Source organism: Onychostoma macrolepis, chromosome 03, assembly GCF_012432095.1.
Source record: "Onychostoma macrolepis isolate SWU-2019 chromosome 03, ASM1243209v1, whole genome shotgun sequence".
Taxonomy (NCBI): Eukaryota; Metazoa; Chordata; class Actinopteri; order Cypriniformes; family Cyprinidae; genus Onychostoma; species Onychostoma macrolepis.
Window position 1 is genome coordinate 2,424,991 of NC_081157.1, and position 9,067 is coordinate 2,434,057.

Consider the following 9,067-nt stretch of genomic DNA (forward strand, 5'->3'; position numbering starts at 1 on the left):
TCTTGGAATGTTGTTCCATGATATTCGTAAAAATACAGATTTTCTGTATCTTAGAGCAAAGGGTTTATTCATTTGGTTATTTTTTTTTAAATATAATACAGAATAACTGCCATTATTAGTACTGTATTAATGGCAGTTTAGCCATAATTATTGTCATATTCTGGTCAATAAACTTGAATATCACTCAATAAGTGCCATAATTAATGTGGATATAACTTTAACATTAGAACTTTAGAACCTGATGCATCAAATAGTCATTATTATACTATTTTAGCTGAAAAAACTGCTTTCTACTCGTCTAACTCAGGTTCGGATTCATTGAATAGCTACAGGATGTCCGGTCAGAACATTAGGTCTCACACCAGGAATGTACTTCAGGGTGATTTATTGTGCAAAGATGGGTGTGGTTCTGTAAATATAAAACAGTACACAAATATAAATAAATGAATAAATATACATTAACAGATCTTTACAGCAGTACTTAAATACTCATAAGTAACAGCATTGTAAATGATATATTATTGAACTTAACATGAAGTAAACAATATAAATGTAATATAGATACAAATACAAATCGAAGTTCTTTAAAATGATTGCACTACTGCAGTGTGTGTCTAGCTCACGTGACTCGAACATGTTCCCTGAGATGCGTTGAGTCTATGCATCAGGGCCGTAACCACAATAGACATTGAGGGGGACAAGTCCCCCCCCAATAATCAGATATGGCCAAAATGTCCCCCCCAATATTTAATATTCCTTTAGTTCCTCTGCTGCACTGTGTTATGAACTGCTAACGTATGATGTTACGATTAAAAAGTTGTTATTATTTATTTATTTTTAGCGTGGTCTGCCTCAGCGCGCTCGTCAATGTCAATATGTTAGCCAATCAAATCAAAGGCGGCGGGCTTTACAATTCGCAGAGCGCATCGGTTTGACGGCTTCAGTTTTCAGCAAGTGTGAGGTAAGATTATGCTAAGCAGCTAACCTTTAATATTTGACAAACATTTCACAGAAGCCTTTCAAAATCGACAGTAATATACAGGGATGCAAACATTTGCGTACATTGTAATGCGATATGCGATGTGAGGCAAACACTAACTGGTGCGTTTTCAGCAAATTAAGCCTCAGATAGGCTAATTATTAGCTTATATAATTCACACGATTGAATATACTGTATATATTGTGAATTTAATAATGAACGTGGGACATTTATCATCCTTAGACTTGGAACATGATAAAACGTGTGGATTTGACTCAAGTGTGATTTTTAATTTGTGAATGACGTCAAATATTTAAAAAAAGAAAGAACCTATTTGCAACATTTTCTCTGTTTTTTTTTAACAATAAACCTCCCAGTATCTACCATTTCATTTTTATATATCCATATCAGGTCTGTTCTGAAATTTAAAGGGATGGTTCTCCTAAAAATGAAAATTTTTTATCATTGAATTACCCTTCTGCCATTCCAAAAACAATTGCTGTTTCTTTTCATTAAAAAAATAAATAAAAATCAGCTCCATTCCAGGTCTATTCGATAAAATAGTGAAATACATTAAAGCATTACAAAGGTGTACTAAAAGCACTATATACTCCAAGTAGCCAGAGGTTTGTGTAATATGCCTGATTTTATTGCACAGCTGTGTAAATATTCTTCAGAATAGGCCTACTCATTTTGTTTTTATAAATCCTAACATACAGGTTTGGAATGACTTGAGGGGGAGTAATTTGTCTTGTCTGTTGTCTTGCTGGCTAACACAGTCATGTCATTTTACAGAGACATCAATAATGAAAAGACAATCGAGTGATATTCGTTTTTTCTTTGGGACAGCACAAAAAATAAGGGTGAGCTGACAGGAACAGGAAATTAGCGCTATATATATATATATATATATATATATATATATATACACAGTGTAATTTTTTTAATTCACATTTGGTCTGCTCTACTATTGTAAGTGCAAGAGAGGGAAAGGCAAGGCAGGAAGACTTTAGGGCAGAACAAGATGATTTTGAGGTAGGTGAAAGCATAGATTTCCCAAAGGAATCTGAGAAGTTTAATGTTGAAACTCATGTTGGTCTCTTTGTATTCATATATTAAAAGTATAATATACTTTCAGAGTAAGTCGAGAAATACAGTGAAAGAAAAAGACCAGGACAGTGGTGACAGTTCAAGACCAGGTGATGAGGTGAGTTGAGCTACATATGAAAGCAAAAACTGAGCTGAAAACTGACAGTGCCAGAAACTGAAAATACTGTCCAGAATGCTAATGCTTGAGAAATATACCATCAGCTTATCTAAAGTACTGCCCTAAGCCAAGAAAAAAAAAAAAGCTATTGTTTTGCATTCTGTTTGTTTCACTCTATTGTTTAATTACCATTTACTCTAAATGCACTGCTGAATGCAAAGGTAAATCATGAGGGAAAATACTGCACAAGTCCATCCAGACAAATCATAAAGCTTTTTTTTTCTTCTGGTAATCTCATTTGCTCTGGTTGATTCGGAAAAAAGAGAGTGAGAAAGAGGGAGGGCAAGACGACGCTAACACGGCAGAAGGAGGTGACATTCAGGTCAGTGAGAGTTCACAGGGCCACCACTCAATTTATCTTAGATAAATTGACAGCTGATATAGTCAATGATCCGCTCTGATATATTTAGGGACAAGAAAGAGAGAAAGAGGGAGTACAGGAAGATCACAGTACAGGGAATGGCGACAATAAGGTGGGTGAAAATCGTGCAATTGTGTACTTACATTAAACCTTACATAGTGACAAGAATTTATATATAATAATTTTCATAAAAGGGATAAATTCATTAATAAACTTCATCTTAGCTGTATATAATGTGTTTTAGGTCCCTGAGATGGAGATAGAGGATAGACAGATAGGAGAAAATACAAGAGAGAGAGAAGAGCTTGGACCTTGTCCTAGTCATCCAAATGTCAAGTTTATGCCTACTCAGACTCTTTCAAACAAGACACTTCACTTTCAGGAGAAATGGTTTAGAGAATATTCTTGGCTTCATTACTGTCCTTCATTAAAGGGTGTCCTTTGTTTTTACTGCGCAAAGTATTTTGCAAATTCCAAGTCAAAGCTTGCTTCAAAAATGGATTCAGCTTTTATTTCAAATGGCTTTCGAAACTGGAAAAAGGCAGTAGAGAAATTTGATGCTCATAAAGACAGTCAGTGTCACAAAGTAGCTCTTATGACTAGGATTCAGGAGACACATCCTGTTGATATGTAACTTTCACGTGAGTGTGAAAAACAACAAGAAAGAGCAAGACAAAATCTAATGAAAATATTCAAAGGTGCAAAGTACTTGGCACGACAAGGGCTGCCATTTAGAGGAGCTGACAGTCAAAGTGGAAATTTTAGCCAGCTCCTGCAATACAAAGCAGAAGACGATGCTGAGCTGTCAACTTGGTTGAAAGGACATGTGGACTTTACAAGTCCAAAAATTCAAAATGAGATATTAATGTGCATGGACAATTCCATTGTTAGAGAAATAGTCTCTGAAATAAATTCTTTGCCAGTTGTACAGTTTTCATTGATCATTGATGGGACCCAGGACTCTGCAGGAGTTGAACAAGAATCCATCTGCCTTCGATATGTGGATTCTGATCTTCAGCCAAGAGAGGAGTTTATTGGACTTTACGAGATGTCAACAACAACAGGAAAGGCTTTAGCAAATATGGCATGTGATGTCATGATCCGGCTAAATCTTCCTCTGTCTCAACTCAGAGGACAAACATATGATGGAGCTTCCAACATGGCTGGTCATATGCAAGGTGTTCAAGCTCTTTTAAAAAAGGAGCAGCCATTGGCTTTGTACTGTCACTGTGCTACACACTGTGCTAATTTGATTACACAGTGATTAGAGACACACTAGGTTTAGTCCACGAATTAGGCTCCTTCTTCAACCAATCTGTGAAATTCAAGGCAATTTTTAAGGACATAGCAAAATCACAGCATTCTTTTATTTCTTTAAAGCCTCTTTGCCCCACCAGGTGGACTGTTCGGACATCTGCTCTTCATGCAATTCTCAAACAGTATGAATCTGTGTTGACTGCTTTGGAGGAAATGGCGTCCTGTGGCACAAACGATACATCAATTAAGGCCAATGGGTTTCATGAAAAATTCCTTAAGGGAAACACTGTGCTTGGCCTTGTAATGGCAGAGGACATAATTGGCGAGTTGGAGTGCTTAAACACCAGCCTGCAGCTCAAACAGCAGACAGTATCAGGGACGTTGGAGGCTGTAGCATGTTAAGAAAAGCATGCAAGAGAAGAGAACTGATGAACACTTCCAACAACTGTTCACCAAAGCTGGATCTACAACCGATTCAGATGCCTCACATCCGAAAACAAGCCAAACGATACAGCAGTCAGACTGCACCTGATGTAAATCCTAATGATCCTAATGTCCAGTCCTACTTCAGGCCCCAGTATTACAGCTGCTTGGACATGGTGAACACCCAGATGACTCAAAGGTTTGACCAAGATGGCATCCAAAAACTGCAAAAGCTTGAGAATGTGCTACTGAATACTGAATTGGACAAAGTAGTGGATGAGTATCCTGAATTAAATTCAAGACAATTGCAGGTGCAGCTTAACATGTTTGAAGCTATGTACACTTTCCAAACTACAGCAGACGTTGCAGAAATCATTCGAAACATGGTTCCTGAAGTGAGAGGCCTTTTCAGTCAAGTTGAGACTTTGGTAAGGCTGTTGCTGGTTGTCCCTGCCTCCTCATCAGAAGCCGAGAGGAGTTTTAGTGCCCTGAGGAGGAGGCTCAAAACCTGGTTAAGGTCATCAATGAGTCAGACAAGGCTCAATAATGTGGCTATTTGCCATGTACACCAGGAACGACTGGACAAATTAGAACTTCAAAAAGTATGCCAGTCCTTCATTCAAGTAAATGAAAAGCACAAGAAGATATTTGGATCCTTCATTTAAAATTTAGTGAAGACGACATGAATTGTTATGTAACATTGTAAATAATTGTATTCATCTGGAGGTCTTTGTAATGAAGTGAGATGGTTTTAGAATGTATGGAGTTGTTTTTTGTTTGATTTGTTTTTTTCATTTTAAATTTATTGAATATTTGTTTTTATACTTTGGGACACTAGTCTATCTTTCTAAAAACAATTTTATTGTGATGTGTATATATAGGACAGTTTTTAGCTAAAAAGATGATTTTATAAACCATCAAAATCTGTGATATGCCCACTGACCGTACTGTAATTTTGGGGTAAAAATATTGAAAGATCTTGTGTTTTGTGTGTGTAGATAGATAGACATATAGACAGATCGTTGGGTTTTGGTCCCCCCCCCCAAAGTTCAAGGTGTGGTTATGGCCTTGCTATATGCATTATAGCTTAATATGCAATATAACATTAACTACTCTAACAGACAAATAACACAGGAGAATTATAACGTTTGTAACAGAATAATGTGCAAATATAATTAACAATGTAAACATTTAGGCGGAATGCCGCTGTAGCGGTCATTAATCTCTCTCGTGAATTTATCATCCGATAAATTATGTAAATGTATTTACGATTAGTTGTACGCACACACATATTCACACAATCCTTAAACGGGGCACTTCTAACTAATTTATCTTGAACTATTGACTATAAACATCTACACATCTAGCCTCAACACGGTCTCGTTTTTTTACTCAACTGAAAGTTTTTGGAACAGTCCAACTCACGAACACAGGCGGGAGGGTTTGGAGGAGTTCACTTTCGAGGGGTGGCCTTTCTTACATTAGCCATATATAATTGCAAACCAGCAGTAATTAAACATAATTACTAGTTTATTGTTCATATACCGTCCTAATGCACGGTGAGGAGGAGAGTTTGAGTGGCCAAAGACATGCCCACGGTTAAATATACTGCTGGATCTTTAATGCTGTGGGCCTATTTTTCAGCCGGAGGTCCTGGACCTGATACATGGCATTATGGATTCTGTCCAATACCAACAGATAAAAAATCTAAACCTGACTGCCTCTTTTAGAAATCATAAAAAAACATCAAAATCAATACACAAGTGTGTCACTGAGCACAAAATGAAGCTTCTGCCATGGCCATCCCCTGACCTGAACCCTGCAGAAAATGAGTGGGGTGAACTGAACTGGGAAAAAGGACGTTGCAATAATTGGGTGCCAATAATTTTGACCAATATGAACTAGAGAAAAACATTTTAAAATTTTCTAACTATTGGAGCCGATAGCCTATAATTGGTTCAAGATGTAGTTTGGTTTTGCATCAGGAGACGAGAGTTCGAGCCCCAGCTCGGGGGCCTTTCTTGATCCAGATAAATAAATATTGAAATATTTTTAATTAAAAAATAATAATAATAATATTAAATGTTAAACTATATTATATCAAATATATAAATGTTTAATATATATTATTAAAGCCAAAAAATATCTATCAATTCAAGTTTCATGAAATAAAATGGTCCCAGACCCTGAACAGCAACACAATGTTCCTATGCGTCATCTCATGGAGATCAAATGAAAAGACTAGGAACTGTTCTCATGCATTGTGTCCAGGGGTGTAACATTTGTAGCTTAACCCAAATGTAGTTTGTCCAGTTACATTTTAATTAGGTACCAAACAGCTTTACTGACTTAAAAGAAACTTTGTTCTACTATGCTGGAGTAAGGTTCATAAAATGATCAGCGTCTTCCACACAATTTTGTGAGATTATGTTCGGTGTGCTTCTGTCCAGGAGGGTCTAGGAGAGAAAATGTTGTACATTTTCAGGTTAAATGCATCAATCTGGTGCACTTTGAGAGCTCAAAATTAAGATCTCCAACCCATGTACAGTGTGCATATTGAACAAAGAAAAAGTGTGCGCATTGACATGTATCTGGACATTAAAGAGGGATCAAACATCTTTTTAGTTGTGATATAGCGTCTCAGTCTACATTACATTCACACCGGTGTTTTAGGATGCCAAACAATTATCACAATAATATAATAATGAAAATGTATTTATTTATTCCTATGACAGTAATAGCCATATATTGTAAAACAAAATGCACTGTAAAATTACTGTCGAGGCAGAATCTAAAACAATCAATAAACACCAGTAAGACTGAGAATGAAGACTCAAAACCAAAGACTTGTCTTTGTCTTATTTAATTCTTGCAAGAACGGTCAGTTCACACTCAGAGAGTTTCTCAGTGTGAAGGACAGCAAGTTGTTATTCTTCCAGATTTTTATACAGAAGATACCTCGCTCCGAAAGACCTTGCTTAGTTAACACGTCTCATGTGCTGATTAGTTATAGACTACATCCTGTTCTAGAGATGTATGCATGAAGCCCTATCAACATATACACTGGTGTCAGCAGATGTAAAAGAACAGAATAGTTGACATTACACAGAGCCACCAGTCACGCACATAGGATAAGTTCACACATAAAATCATAGTAACTCAATCAGGGTACACTGATTAGTCTTAATCATGCATATTCAACCCAATAATGGTTAAAAAACTGATAACACTACTAGATGATTATATGAAAATCTAATTTTTCCATCACAATTACACTACAATATAGGGAAATTGAAATACTTTTGTCCTAATTTCTTTACTTGCAAGAGATTTATTTTGGAGAAAAACAAACACCAGGTCATCACCAGCTGATCACGTGAGCAAAGTGCGCACCTCTCTTTAAAACATACAGCACAAACAAATTAGCCTATATACTTAATTAAATTAAATCGCCATCTTTGCTGTTTGATAAAGGCAAATATCACATATCACAGTTTCGATTTTAGTTTGTTGGCAAAATAGAGACCTTATTGTAGTTTTGAAACCGTGGTGGCGCAGGGTCATTAATGAGGAACACTGAATGAATGTTTAGCTGACAGATGTGTGTAAAGTTGAGTAACATTATATCCTTGCCATCAGAGACTTTATCATTCAAGAATAAGCAGAGCGATCAGAAAGTCCACGACTGGAACTGTGTGACACTGAAGTCAGTTATTTACTAGAATCCTGCAAATTCTATGCAAAACACCTGAATGTCTGATATTTGGGGGCATGAAGCAATGCTGATTCCAGCATACACCATTCTTTATTTTCTCTGAGAAACTCAGGAGCAAGAATGCTGGAGGCAATGTAACCACTTCATACACATAAAGATGATACAGGATCAAGAGAAGAACAAAACTGGGGGATACATGGCTAAATGAGTTGAGTTAACCAATGAGGAACCATAGAAGCAAACTACCAAAGAGAACAGGAACTAAACACAGGGAGCCCAAGGAAACACAACATGAGAGTCCACCCAAAAAAAAAAAAAAAAACTGTTAGTATGTGTAGATAATCTGTGGCTCTTGTGTTTCCAGAGGCTGAAATATGTTTTCCTGGCTTCCCTGGCCTTTCTTCCAGAAGGTTGATCTTGGGTGCCAAATATTGAACCAAGATCAGAGTCAAGTGATTTTTTTGATTATATGCACAACATTTTTGTTGATAGCCCCAGTTTATGGTTATTGTTCAGTTACTACTTGCACTTATAATTCTTTTGCAAATTACTCTCTTCTCTTTTCACAGCTGGGTGGAGAGTCTCTCTGTCTTTGCAGTGAAGACCCAGTGTATCTGGGTGTCAAGTTGTATCATTTAAAAAAAAAAAATTATTTCTTCGAAAGGCGAAACTCAAAGAAGTCACAGCCTCTAAAAAAAGTAATCAACAGTGGAATTTTCCGCTTTGAGGTGCTGATAAAGCAACTTGGAAGGAAGTTGACACCCCACAGACAGAAAGTCAGAGCAGCAAAATCTGGTACGTTACACATTATTTTACATTATACATATTAATTTAGTATTTATAAACTAACATCAATTGCAAAGTCAACATTTTGCACTAGAAGATTGTGACTTTTGCAGCTAGTGCAAGTTGTGTTCCACCAGTTGGCTTCTCACCACAGCCTACAATCGAATTCTTGCATAAGGAAGATTCTGAGTCAGCAGTGATATCAAGGTTTCCAACGGCAAACACATGCATTAATTGCCTTAAGTTGCCTTCGCACACGAAGTAAGAGGAATTCAAAAG

General features: G+C 36.7%; 1 long non-coding RNA gene across 1 annotated transcript; it reads left to right on the forward strand.

The window, feature by feature from the left end:
• The first annotated feature begins 152 nt into the window (after positions 1–152).
• Positions 153–6,293, forward strand: LOC131537369 (uncharacterized). Its single transcript, XR_009270266.1, has 3 exons — positions 153–2,568; positions 2,657–2,719; positions 2,852–6,293. It is a non-coding gene; the product is annotated as an uncharacterized LOC131537369 (long non-coding RNA).
• The last annotated feature ends 2,774 nt before the right edge of the window (positions 6,294–9,067 follow it).